This window comes from Taudactylus pleione, unplaced genomic scaffold, assembly GCF_031769625.1.
Source record: "Taudactylus pleione unplaced genomic scaffold, aTauple2 ptg001288l, whole genome shotgun sequence".
Classification (NCBI taxonomy): domain Eukaryota; kingdom Metazoa; phylum Chordata; class Amphibia; order Anura; family Myobatrachidae; genus Taudactylus; species Taudactylus pleione.
In genome coordinates, this window is record NW_028285688.1 from 1300259 (window position 1) to 1313543 (window position 13285).

A 13285-nucleotide genomic window follows, 5' to 3' on the forward strand; every position below is an offset into this window, starting at 1 on the left:
AGAATTTAAAAGTCTCCTCGCACGCAGTGAGTACTCGAGCTGCATAGCCAATTGCAATGCAATGGCGTTCCAATGGACAGACACGTCTGCGTTTCTGCAAACCACTCCCCCATCACCACCCCCAACGCTCACGGCCTGTCAGTCACTCTGTGATGGATTCTACAGTACGCCCGTAATCGCAGTGCGATCACCGTGCAGTGCATGCGCAGTACGCAACAATCTGCGTACGGTATTGCACTCCATGCTGAATACTGTACAGTAGCTCCATATTTAAGGTGTCTGACTACCATGTGAGAGGTGATTGGTTTGAGTCCCAGGTATGACAGGATTTTGAAATGTGTGTGTTAAATGAAAGAGGATGTGACTGAAGGTGCTTGGGGAGGTGGCCAAATGGAGGGGGAGTCAGCCAGGGAAGAGATAGGGACGGCCAGGAGATGGCGTGAATGAAAGAAGAGGAAGCTTCTAGTGCCCACAGTCTATAACTTCGGCGCTGGCCGTGCACAGCTCAGTGCGCTGCCGGCCGACGTGTCAGAATATGCACACGGGCCCCCTCCTCTCTAGAACCGCGCCTGCCCTGTGTTGCCCTGTGCCATGGCACATGTCGCACCACCCTAGTTACAGCCCTGGATATACCACTGCAAGCTACTATGATCTGGGCTCACCAGGGCATAACTGATTGTGAGATGATGCTTCTTTGGAGCTGTAAACCTGAGAAGTTATAAATGAAATGCTTGTACCCTCATCACAACCCTGTGGACCATAACTTAGAAGACACTTGTACCAGGTAGGAGGGGTAAGATTAAAAATATATACATATTGCATTTAAAGGAGTCTTCAATCCTGGGTTACTGTGTGACAATGCCCAATTAGAGCAGTTGATATCTCTTTATTAACTCCCCCAGTTGCAGAGATGCATCCTGTCTAAACAATCAATTCAAAGGGGTCTATTCACTAAACCTTAATTTCTACAAAATTAGGTGCAAATTAAAATGTAGAGATTGCCATTTATTATAAAGGTAATGCAAGACATATCACAGATATCTCCTGTTTACCTTTTAGTATGGGGACCGAAATTCATCAATACAAAATGTTCAGGGCTTGATAGTGGGGAACAATGCCATCTTCAGATGGTGCTTATTCCAGGGGAATGCATACAAATCCCGACAGCGGCAGGCCGACACGGCTGAAAATCCCGATCGTCCCCAGGTAAGTATCAACTAACCTAACCATCCCCCCCTAACCCTCCTTAGGGGTGCCTAAACCTAACCTTCCCCCCAGTGCCTAACCCTAATCCACCCTCTAAGTGCCTAAACCTAACCCCTCCCTTCCCCGCAGCCTAAACCTAAGTCCCCCGGGGGGTGCCTAACCCTAAGTCCCCACCAGGGGTGCCTAACCCTCCCTTCCCCTAGCCTAAACCTAACCTCCCCCCGGGGGTGCCTAACCCTCCCTCCCCCTAGCCTAACCCTAATCTCCCGGGGGGATGCCTAACCCTAAGTCCCCCCCGGGAGCCCTAAACCTAACCCTCCCCCCACTGGCTGTCCGCAGCGGCGCCCGGCATCACTTCGATCGGGATGCCGGGCGCCAGTCAAATGACAGGCGTCTAGAATTAGACGCCTGTCATTTAACCCTCGCCGATATAAAGCAGTCGAGAAGCCGGCTGTCGGGCTTACGTCCACTGGCTTCCCGATTGCATACCTATTCCAGGACCCTGCTCCTTCCATTTGGGAAAGACTCCTGGGTTGTGAAGAAGGATCCTTTTGGATCCCTCCACCGCTGTTCGGCTCCCTCTGTTGCAACATGGGTTCACGCATGCGCACTAACACTACCAGTAAAACTTGGCAGTGCTAAGTTTTACTTCTACTATAGTAGTGGTGATAAGGATCAAGGGGATAGCTGATCTCAATTTGCAGCGAGTTAAGCCGCGTATTCACTAGACGATATATTGGATGTCTTGAACGACAACGATATCATTATCTTTCATAGTCCACAATATCGTCCAACGGATATGCTGTCAAAGACCAGCGAAGCGCGCTCCCGCTGGCCGTCGACGACATCGTTCATTGCCCGAACCTGCTGTCCAACCTGACTATATCGACATAAACCGGTATCCAATAAGCCTCGAACATTGTTCAGGTGCTAATTGATCCCTGCGATCGTTGAAAAACGGGAATTTTTTGCCGATTATCTCCGATTTTCGCAGATGTTTTTTTTTCACCCTATCCTACTATTTTGGTCGAAATAATAGGATAGTTCTCCCGAAAACACATATGTGCCGCGTTAAGCTTGCGGGCTTATGTGTTTTCGCCTTTTTCTAGGTGAAAAAACGGCAATTATCGTGGATTATTTTTCGGGACACCGAATAAAAACCCAGATAAGTGCCGACGTCAGGCTGACTTCGGGGCTAATTGGATAGCCCAGGGTGAGCCCCAGGCGAGGTAATTAGCCGCGGTAAATTACTGCTGCTAATTGGATACCCCCCATTGAGCACATTTCTGCTCATGGAGCATATATCGTTCAGTGGATACCTGCCTCAAAGCACTTAATTATCGGGGGCCCCAAAGAGAGGTCAGGACCCCCCTCCTTTTTATATTCATCAGCCAGTGGCTCCCTGAGAATGCAGTGTATCGCACATTGTATCAAGACAATGGTTGGCTCATGCAAGAGGGGTTGTTACCATTTGGCTAATTAAGAGGAGACGGGCATTGTCGGAATGGGTAGTGAATGCACTTCAAATAAATATTGTTGGTTGCTTATTATCTGTCATACTTAAACTATTTAATTCTTCTCAGAAAACTTTACAAAACAAAATCCCAAAAGTGTAGTCGGGGATTATTTACCAGTGCACAAAAAGCATTCATTATACAACGATGTCTGAGCTCTGCAGCATTCAATTCATCCATAACACTTTAGTGGAAATATTTGCCTCACTTCAGCATATCCCAAGACATGTATTGCTGTAAGTGTCTTTGCTGCAAAAGCATATTTGTGCAAGTAAGACAGATAGGTACTTGTGCAGCATCCTGGCTTTAGGAAGAATACAAAAGCCCTAAACAAATTAAAATTGAAGGCAATTTTTTTAAAACCCATATTTTTCCAGGAGACCTAAGTGAAGGCAGCTCCTGCAGTCTGAAATAACATTTTACACAAAAGCTTCCATAGAAATAACAGCAGGACAAGAACACTTATTTAGCCTCTCACAACGATGTTACTTAGAAACAGAATTGCTTACAGTAGCCAGGACTTAACCCCAATGTCTGACTTATTAGAAAGAGAGTTACAGAATTATTCCACCCAAAGCTATAAAAACAATAGTTCGAGCTGCAAGTATCTATCCACCGTTATACCTATTATGGGGATATATCCCTTGATACTGACAAAGGACATGGGGCCCGATTCAGACCCACTCACACGGAAGCGTTCGCACGCAGCCAGCCGATATTTGCGTTGTGCCCATGCGTATGCATTACAATGCGCTTGAGCGAACCAGTACAAGCGATCGGGAAGCATACGCTCGCCGCGCATAGAGTGCCCTGTAAAATGTTTTGACAGGAGAGGCCGTTTGCGTGTGGTGACGGGCAGGCCACTAGAAACGGGGGAGTGGAGGTGCGAACGCAGGCATGCCTGAGCGTCTTATCGCCGTTTCAGAGGCATGCATAATTTACAGGCAGCGTCATAGTACACGTTACCTGTTTGTATTTCACACTGATGTGCTCACAGTGCTTGAGGGAAGGGTATAGTCAACCACAAGCGCTGCGTTCGCTTCCGATGGTACTCGATGTACCGATGGATGCATACATTTCCTGGAGATGACGTGCACAAGTGGGCGTCTTAAGAAAGGCTGGTGGGCGTTTGCATACAGAAAGCGATCACACGTCAAGACATAGTGGGCATGCTAATGCCTTGCTGTGCGATCGCCTGCCATGCTGGGTGTGTGCCGGATTTGCATACGCTGGGTGCGTGCGAACGCATCTAGCGAGCGGGTCTGAATCAAGTCCATAGATTGTTCCCTACATCAACCTCAAAAGCTATAAACATTAACCCCCAAGCTATGAGAACGAGCAGGTCATATGGAGAGGGATCCCGGAAATTCTGTTGGAAGGGTCGATTTACTAATTTGTCAGTAGGCTGATAGAATTAGCTCTTAAGTTTAATGAAAAAAAAATAAAAATTCTACTTGAAAACACTGTTATTTAAATCCACAGTGGTCCCCAACAGATGTAATGGTCCCACCACACACTTCTCTCTCTACATACCACAAGGCCTGCTGAGCAGGTGTCAGTGTCACTCCCCTGTAATGCTGGGTACACATTAGAAGATATTTTGGACGTTTCGACGGATCGTTCCGATATATTTTCAATATTGTAAAATGTCTATGCACAAAACAGGGCCATATGCAATCCCATTTGGTCTTCAGTCGCATCGTCAGGCGGACCTACATGCAGCTCAATCTGACGATGCAACTGATGACCCCATGCAGCGGGAAGTGGCAGGGGCCGCTATATCGGGCATTCGTGCACCGGATCGTCTGATGTGTGCCGATATGTCCGCCTGTGGGATCACTGGGTACACATATTGTTTAATTTGTACCCAATTTGTACCCAACTTAACCTTTCCATTCACATGAATGCGAAATTCATGAGCAAAATGCACTCACTCAACCTGAGAAGAGGAACTCACCGTAGGCATTTACCACCTGTAGATCTGGAAGATGCTACATCCAAAATTATCGGTAGTTTCTCTATGCATAGTAGGAACCAGTTCTTCCACCAGATTTAGGTTGCCTATAGGGGACAAAGCAGACTCTCATTAAATAAGGTATAGTGATTTTATTATCATACGCCTAGCAGATACAGTATAATATCTCGGATCTTTTTTCACTACTGATTTACAAATTCAAAGTTTTTGGAGCAAGGACAGAAAAAGCAATCATGCCATATGTGGATCATTTATATAATAGGAATAGCAGGGGCGTCTTAAGAGAGGAGGGGGCCAGTGTGCACTCCCCGTGCAAGGCCCCCTCCTCTCCCCACGGTGACCGGCAGCCGACTGATGCGGCTGGCCAGCCACCGGAGCATTATTAGACTCGGCGGCCATTATCCGGCTTTCTGTGCTTGCACGGTAAACTCTGTGCACTAGAGTGCCCGGAGTCTACTGAGCATGTGCAGAACACCAGAAAAATGGCCGGTGTTCTAAGCAGCGCTGAAAGCCACTGCGGGACCACGGACAGGTAAGTTTAAAATAATATGGGTGCGCGGTGCGGAGCCCCCCTGGACCTGGGGGCCCGTGTGCCCCGCACACACTGCACCCATTATAGATATGCCACTGAGGAATAGGAATGAACCTTATTAATAACTAGCTGGGATACCCAGCGTTACCCGTGTTGAAGACTGGACCCTGAAGTACACCTGCAGCCTTTATTTGTTTAAATTGTTTTCACCACCTATAACCCCATTCCATTAATCCTGAAAAGGACCCCACTGTTTGCTAAAATGCATGCAAACAGTGGCGTAGCTACCAAGAGTGCAAGGGTTGCAGCTGCTATGGTGCCCGTGCTGCCTCTGTGGCCCACCGCTCCCCCTGCACCCAATCACGCGCACAAGGTTGGCCGGTCCAGTCAGAGCCATCGAGGGGAGCCCGAGTATCAGCGATGTTGATTTGGTGCCAGCCCGCAAGCTGATCCTGGCCACAAATCCACACCTGCTGGCTGCTGTTGGCACACAGGGGGCGCGAGAGGCTGCTGAAGGTACACAGGAAGGTGAGATGCTGGGGGGGGGCATAATGTGTAAGTGGCACTACTATTATGTGCCATAATCTGTAAAGGGCATTACTGTGTGGTAAAATGTATAAGGGGCATTACTGTGTAGTGTACGCGGCACTATTACTGCGTGGCATAATGTGTATAAAGGGTACTAGTGTGTGGCATAACCTGAATGGGCTCTGTAAGGGGGCAAATGAATGTGTTTTTTTTAGCTCTGGGGGCCCTTTTAAGCTCTTGCTATGTGGCCCACAAAGTTCTAGTTACGGCCCTGCATGCAAACGCATAGGCTCTGGATTTAATATGAACTTGCATGAGTCATTAAGTTTGCTCTTTGAGGTTAAAATTATACTTTTGTGGCTTTCTCACAGGTTTTTGGCAGACTGCCAATTCCACTGGAGCCAGCCCTGGAACCTGTGTAATTTAAGAGTGTCCCCATTTTTAGAGTGAGAATGTGTGGCCCTGACAATGGTCAACCTAGGCAAAAATCTAATCCTGGTCAAACTACACCACCATGCCAAATTTGGTGGAGCTACGTCGAAAACTCTGTCTGTGCATAAAGGACATACAAACGGACAGACAGACATGCTTTCTCGCTTATTATATAGATATAATTAAATAGGGGAAAAGTAAACCCCACATATTCAACAGACCACACTGATATGTCCAACATGTTTTTTTATTTTTTACTTAATAATTCAATTTTATTGAGTATTTAGAGGGTAGAGAGACATAAAAAGAAAAAGGGAGGGGAAGGGAATGAGGTGGGCAAAGGGAGAGATAATTCCCATAGCCAACGAAACAGAATAATCTATGTAATAAGTGCGAAAGCTTGTCTGTCTGTCTGTCCAGAGTTTTTGACCTAACTCCACCAAATTTGGCATGGTGGTGTAGTTTGACCAGAATTAGGTTTTTGCCTAGGTTTGAACTTTGTCAGGGCCACACTCTATCACACAATCCTTAAAAATGGGGACACTCTTAAATTACACGTTCCGGGGCTCGCTCAAATGGAAATTGACACTCTGCCAAAAACCTGTGTGAAAGCTATAAAAGTATCCTTTTAACACAGGGACATGCAGTCACGGTAGGCAGAGCCTCCCCTGTCATACTCCTGAGATTTGATATAAAAATTATTAAAATAATACAAAGAAGATATTTATAACTTATGAACATCTTTGTTTATTGTAATCATTTCTATGTTAACACTTACCAGCTTTGTGGAGCTCCCGGGAATTGCAGGGAGACGAGAGATGAGGCTGTAATAGCTCAGCCTATCTTCTGTATAATCAGACAATGCTTGCAAAGCTGGGGGCAGGGCCACACCACAGGCAGTAAGCTGCACAGAAAGATAACTAATACAAGCATGCCTCTGAGTATGGGGGTGTGTCTTGAGCACAGATGGACACCTTGGATGTGTCATGTGACCAGCAAGTGTACTGCAATGTTTAGAGAACGGAGCTAGGTGAGTGTCATGTGACATGGAAGTGCCCTGCAGTGTTTAGATATTGGTAACAGCAGCAGCAGCAAGAGAAGACACAGTGATGCAAGTAGGAGAATCAATTGACACTGAAGAGTTACAGTGGGGTGAGAGAGGCTCCCAGCACTCTCCATGTGTGCCACCCCAGCCATTGACTTCACCGCACATCACTGTTTTAACCTCACAATTTGAGCAAGTTTCAAACTTTATGACTCATGCAAGTTCATAATGCATGCAGGTGTACTTCAGGGTCCAGTCTTCAACCCGGGCAACAGTGGGTATCTCAGCTAGTTATATATAAACGTAGACAGCCATTCAAAATACAAACATATCTACAATAGTAATGGGATAAACAATTACAGATATTCCCCAGGAGGAGGAGAATCATTTAAATTGAATGGGGTCAGTGTCAGAGTAGAGTAATCTGTAATATTTAGATGCCAGGGAAACCATTTAATTATGGACGAGGATGTGCGAGAAGAATAAAATATGGTTTCTATATCAAAATGGTTTTAGAAATAACCTTAGCTATAGGGGGTGGGGAGGGGGATTTCCAATTTTGGAAGGTAGTCGAGGATTTGGAAACAGCCGCAGGGTATATATGGAGTAATGCTAATACTGGTCCGGGGTGCAATATCCTTAAAACCTTAAATATAAGTGCATAAACCACTGGCCAGAGAGGCCGTATAATGGGACAGTCCCAAAATATATGGAGGATATTGCCCTCCTGTCCAATATCAATTTTGACTTACTGGAGGAAAAATGTTGAACTACTTTAAAAATAAGCAGTTGAGGTCGGACCCAATGCAGTGGCCGCGTTTTAAGAGAGCTCCCCGCTCCCCCTGCTGAAAGCCTCGTTTTAGTGGGACCCCGAATGCCCCAAAGTCGGCGGATCACTAGAGGTAACAGCAATGGTTATATAATTGTATATTGGTTGTACATTGTACAATGTTGATTTTATATTGTATACCTGTCAATAAAAATTATAAAAAAAAAAAAATAAGCAGTTGACACAAATGAGCTTGTTTGTCTCAGGAGAGACTTCAGTGCCAGTTATCATTAGCTTGTTATCTTTTCAATTGTAGCATACACTAGTTCAGTGGTTCCCAAATTTTTTTGAACCACAGCGCCCTAGAGTATCAGCATTGTTTTCACGGCACCCATAAAATCTTTCCACCACCCATGAATTTATATAAGTATATATAAAATTGTTTTTCTATGGCTCTACCTCCAGTAGCTCCACCCACAGTTCCTGAACCTATCAGAAAAATAGCCCTCTTGATCACTATCACTTTAATTCCATAGCTGACACTGCGCACGTGCGGCCCTAAAGCCATAATTTTGTGAAAACCCAACCAGGGAGGAGCATGAAGGCTGACTGGGTAGGATCAGATCCCTCTCCGGGGATAAAACCTCTATATGTACAAAGCACCTAATGAAGAAAAAGAAAAGAGGGTGTTGTGCAGCGCTACGTGAGCGCTAAGCGTTAACTTTGCAACAAAAACATAAATAAAGATGTAGTGAAATGTTCAGCAACTAGTAGCCTAAAGGTTATTTTATACTGTATTTTACTAATTTTGTGCTTTAAACAAAGTTTGTGTACATTGAACCATCAGAAATCATAGGTTTCACTTTCTCAGTCATGCTAAAAATATTCCCTATTTCGGAATATTTGGATATGTGAGACTCAACCTGTACTAGTTCCTCTTGATAACTACAGATAACCAAAAAGAGGGGTGAGGCATAGTCACTGAGCCGTTTCCAAAATGAGTAACAAAAAAAAATGTAAAATATATAAAACTTAAGTAAATGTTTTTTTCCTTCAAATTTTATATATTTTTTAAAAAATTTGTAACTCGCCTTGGAAATTGCTCAGCGACTATGCATGCCTCCCCTTTTGACAAAGCAACTAATGCCATCTGAAGACGGCATTAGCTAATGGTGCCAATTTCTAAAAAGCTAAGCTCTTCAGAGCTTGGTAAATTGCTCCAGACCACAGTTCCAATTTTGAATAATGAAGACTGTGGAATCCTCTGCTACTTAGCAGATATTTTTGTATCTCATGCATCCAGCCTTTCATAAATCATGCGGAAACTACTTTTTAATGGCTGATACACTTGATAAATAGACCCCTAAATCTCGAGATAAAGTGATCCACAACAGCCCCAATAAATGTGTCCCAATTGTTTGTAAACAGCAGGAATCCGCATTTGAAATTTATAAAACACATAGGTACATTTGGGAAACAGTAACACGTTTAATATTTATTTTCCCACAGAGAGGCAGCTGATTGATCCTTAATTTAGTCTTAGGACTAACTCCAGCCAGAAGCTCGGCAGAGCCATGTTACACTACAGAGGGGTGCAAATGTAAATTGTGCAGAAAGATTTGGAGTTACGAAGGGGGTAAGGGGGCTTTTTTATTTCATTTATAAGGGTTCTATTTACTAAGCTTTGTTAGGAGATAAATTGAACGGTGATAAGGTACCAGCCAATCAGCTCCTAACTGCCACTTTTCAAACACAGCCTGTGACATGGTTAGGAGTTAGGAGCTTTATCTCCTAACAAAGCTTAGTAAATAGACCCCTAAATCACAGTGTTTACATTGGCCAGTAATTGTCTGCTACACGCAGAAGGGGCATTTGTCCTGACTAATACTCAAATTGCCTTGGCTCCTCTTGCGTCAAGGTTTGTCCAGGTGCCAATATGCTCTTTCTAGCTGATTTTGCTCCTCGCTCTTAATGAAACTCATGATCTTCAAAAAGACTCTGAAAGTGTATTGTACAGTAGTATGTTCACCCACCTCAGGTGTATAAAGGAGGAGTGTTACCTATGTGATAAAATGACGGGATCTTTTGTGATTAGTGCACATTCTAGCCATGGCTCAAAGTACCCATTGGTCTCATTTTCCGATTAGACAAATGCAAAGCTAGACATCTCGTACTTGGCACCACTCCAACAATAGATATCCTCATTACACAAATCCCTGCAGTCATTATTGTCATGGAGGACATGTAGATTAGTGAATGTACTGCAGAGGTATCATCTGTAGGCTCTAAAAGCAGGAATCCCGTGTGGTCTGGCTGTACAAGGTAATCAATTGCTCATTTTAAAAGCAGGGCTATAATGTTAGTAATTTAGAGTCGATATTGCACAAAACATTTAAATCATAATTAAAAAAATTAAGAATGAGTCCTTGAACAATACCGAATACCTCTCAAAGGAAGGCTTAGGAGCAAGGAATTCTCCACCAAGCCCAACCATACAAACCCGGAGTCTTTACATGTGGAAGTGTAAAGACTGTTACCTGCACCGCCTGTGTATGGGGACAGCGGGCCATTCCGGGAGAGGAAGGTAAGCAGGAGATATCTGTGATACTAGTGTATGGGGATAGCGGGCCATTCCGGGAGAGGAAGGTAAGCAGGAGATATATGTGATACTAGTGTATGGGGACAGCAGGCCATTCCGGGAGAGGAAGGTAAGCAGGAGATATCTGTGATACTAGTGTATGGGGACAGCGGGCCATTCCGGGAGAGGAAGGTAAGCAGGAGATATATGTGATACTGGTGTATGGGGACAGCGGGCCATTCCGGAAGAGGAAGGTAAGCAGGAGAGATCTGTGATACGAGTGTATGGGGGCAGTGGGCCATTTTGGGAGAGGAAGGTTATTAGGAGATATTTGTGACACTTGTGTATAGGGATAGTGGGCCATTCCGAGAGAGGAAGGTGAGTAGGAGATATCCGTGACACTAGTGTATGGGGACAGTGGGCCATTCCGCCAGAGGAAGGTGTGCAGGAGATATCTGTGATACTAGTGTATGGGGACAGTGGGCCATTCCGGGAGAGGAAGGTAAGCAGGAGATATCTGTGACACTAGTGTATGAGGAGAGCGGGCCACTCCGAGAGAGGAAGGTAAGCAGGAGATATCTGTGATACTAGTGTATGGGGACAGCGGGCCATTCTGAGAGAGGAAGGTAAGCAGGAGATATCTGTGATACTAGTGCATGGGGACAGTGGGCCATTCCGCCAGAGGAAGGTGAGCAGGAGATATCTATGATACTAGTGTATGGGGACAGTGGGCCATTCCGGGAGAGGAAGGTAAGCAGGAGATATCTGTGATACTAGTGTATGAGGACAGTGGACCATTCCGAGAGAGGAAGGTAAGTAGGAGATATCTGTGACACTAGTGTATGAGGAGAGCGGGCCATTCCGAGAGAGGAAGGTAAGCAGGAGATATCTGTGATATCTCCTGCTTTACCTTCTTGATGAATGGCCCAGACACTTAATTTCTACAATTGCAGGTGAAAATGTTAATTTTCACCTGCTTTTGTAGAAATTAAGTGACGATGAATAGGCCCCTTGGTATGGAACTATTAGTGATATACTGTATTCGGGCTGTAGTTATGAGACCAGCAGCTGCGAAAGCCAAACAAGGGACTTAAGATAGGCGTCAAAATACCGAAGCCTATCTTATACCCGACGCCGGATCACAGAAGGACGGCAGCCCGAACCAGGTAAGTCCGGGGAGTCCTTAGTGTTAGCCGCGGGGGGGGGGGTAGGGTTAGGCACTAAAGGGGGAGGGTTAGGTTTAGGCACGAAGGGGGGGATACTTAGGTTTAGGCACTAATGGGGAGGGTTAGGGTGTGGGGTGGAGAGGGTTAGGCTACAAGACGGGAGGGTTAGGTGGAGAAGGGGGGATGGTAAGGACCCCTGTCGGGATACCAATCATCGGGATGCCGCTGTCGGGATTTTGACAGGAGGCCCCCTGACAGCCGGCATTACCTACCCATTCACTGTATTCTGTAGAATTTTTGTTTTTAGTGTTTTGGGTGTGTGTGTGATTAATATAAATATATAGCACTCCACTTCCCAGGGCTTATGGTATGGCATAAACTCTGAATACACTAAGGTTATTTTTTGTCAGAAGCCAATTAACCTACCATCATGTTTTTGGATTGTGGGAGAAAACCGGAGTACCCCCAAGCATAGGGAGAACATACAAACTCAGCACAGTTAGGGCCTTTTGTGGGAATTGAACCCAACACCTCAGTACTGTGAGGCAGTAATGCTAACCATTACTACAACCGTACTGACCCCTGCTGCATGGAAAATGGAAATTCATACAGGGATCAACAATTCTGAGGGTCAGAAAGACATGTTAATGAGCCACGAAAGGGAATTAGCGTGAAATAACCGCTATTAACTACTATATGACAAAACATATGGGCCATTGCAAGGGACAAATGCATATCAGAAAAAAACATGTACTGCAAGTTGTGGAGTTGAACGCAACTTGGTCATAAATGCTCCCACTTTGGGTGTACGGAAAAAAAGAATATACAGATATGCACTCTTGCATCCTTGTCGCTTGCGCTGCAAAAGTGCAGTGCATCGCGCCATGTGATTTGCCACGACTGCGTGCACCACAGTACGCCATGCTGTGTGCTGGTTTCGCACTATGCAATCCTATGGGTCGCAGGTGCAAACGCAGCAAAAGCTGCTAATATGCAGGTGGACATGTCTATATGCAGAGTTGTTTGCATCTAGTGGTAAGGGGCGGATTAAGGTTTGTGAAGGTTCTAGGATGAGTAACTTGTCTATATAATAAGATTGTTATTAGCAAGTGTAATGTGTAAATACTTTCAGCACCACAAATGTGTTACACATACTGTAGTGCCCCCAGTTCCCCTTATACCACACAGAATTCCCAGTATGTGCGGCAGTGCCCCCCACACTGGTGATGTAGCTATATGTGGGAGCCTCTGGACAACCACCCCGGTCTCCCTGTTGTTAATCGGGCACACCCTTTCTGTACGCTTATGGCTGAATGGGAATTTGCTTGTTTGTTTTGCACGCTTGATTAGTGCATTTTCTTCGACCCTGACCTCGGCTATTATGCTCTCTCCAATGCTGACTTTGTGCTTTGTCATTATCCGTCTCCATCCCCTGACCTCAGCTGGTGTGTGTCTCCTAGGAGCAGCGTTCTCAATCTGCTTTCTAAATAAAAATATATAAATATACGTGATTGTACTGTACGTGTGTTTGTATGTGAGT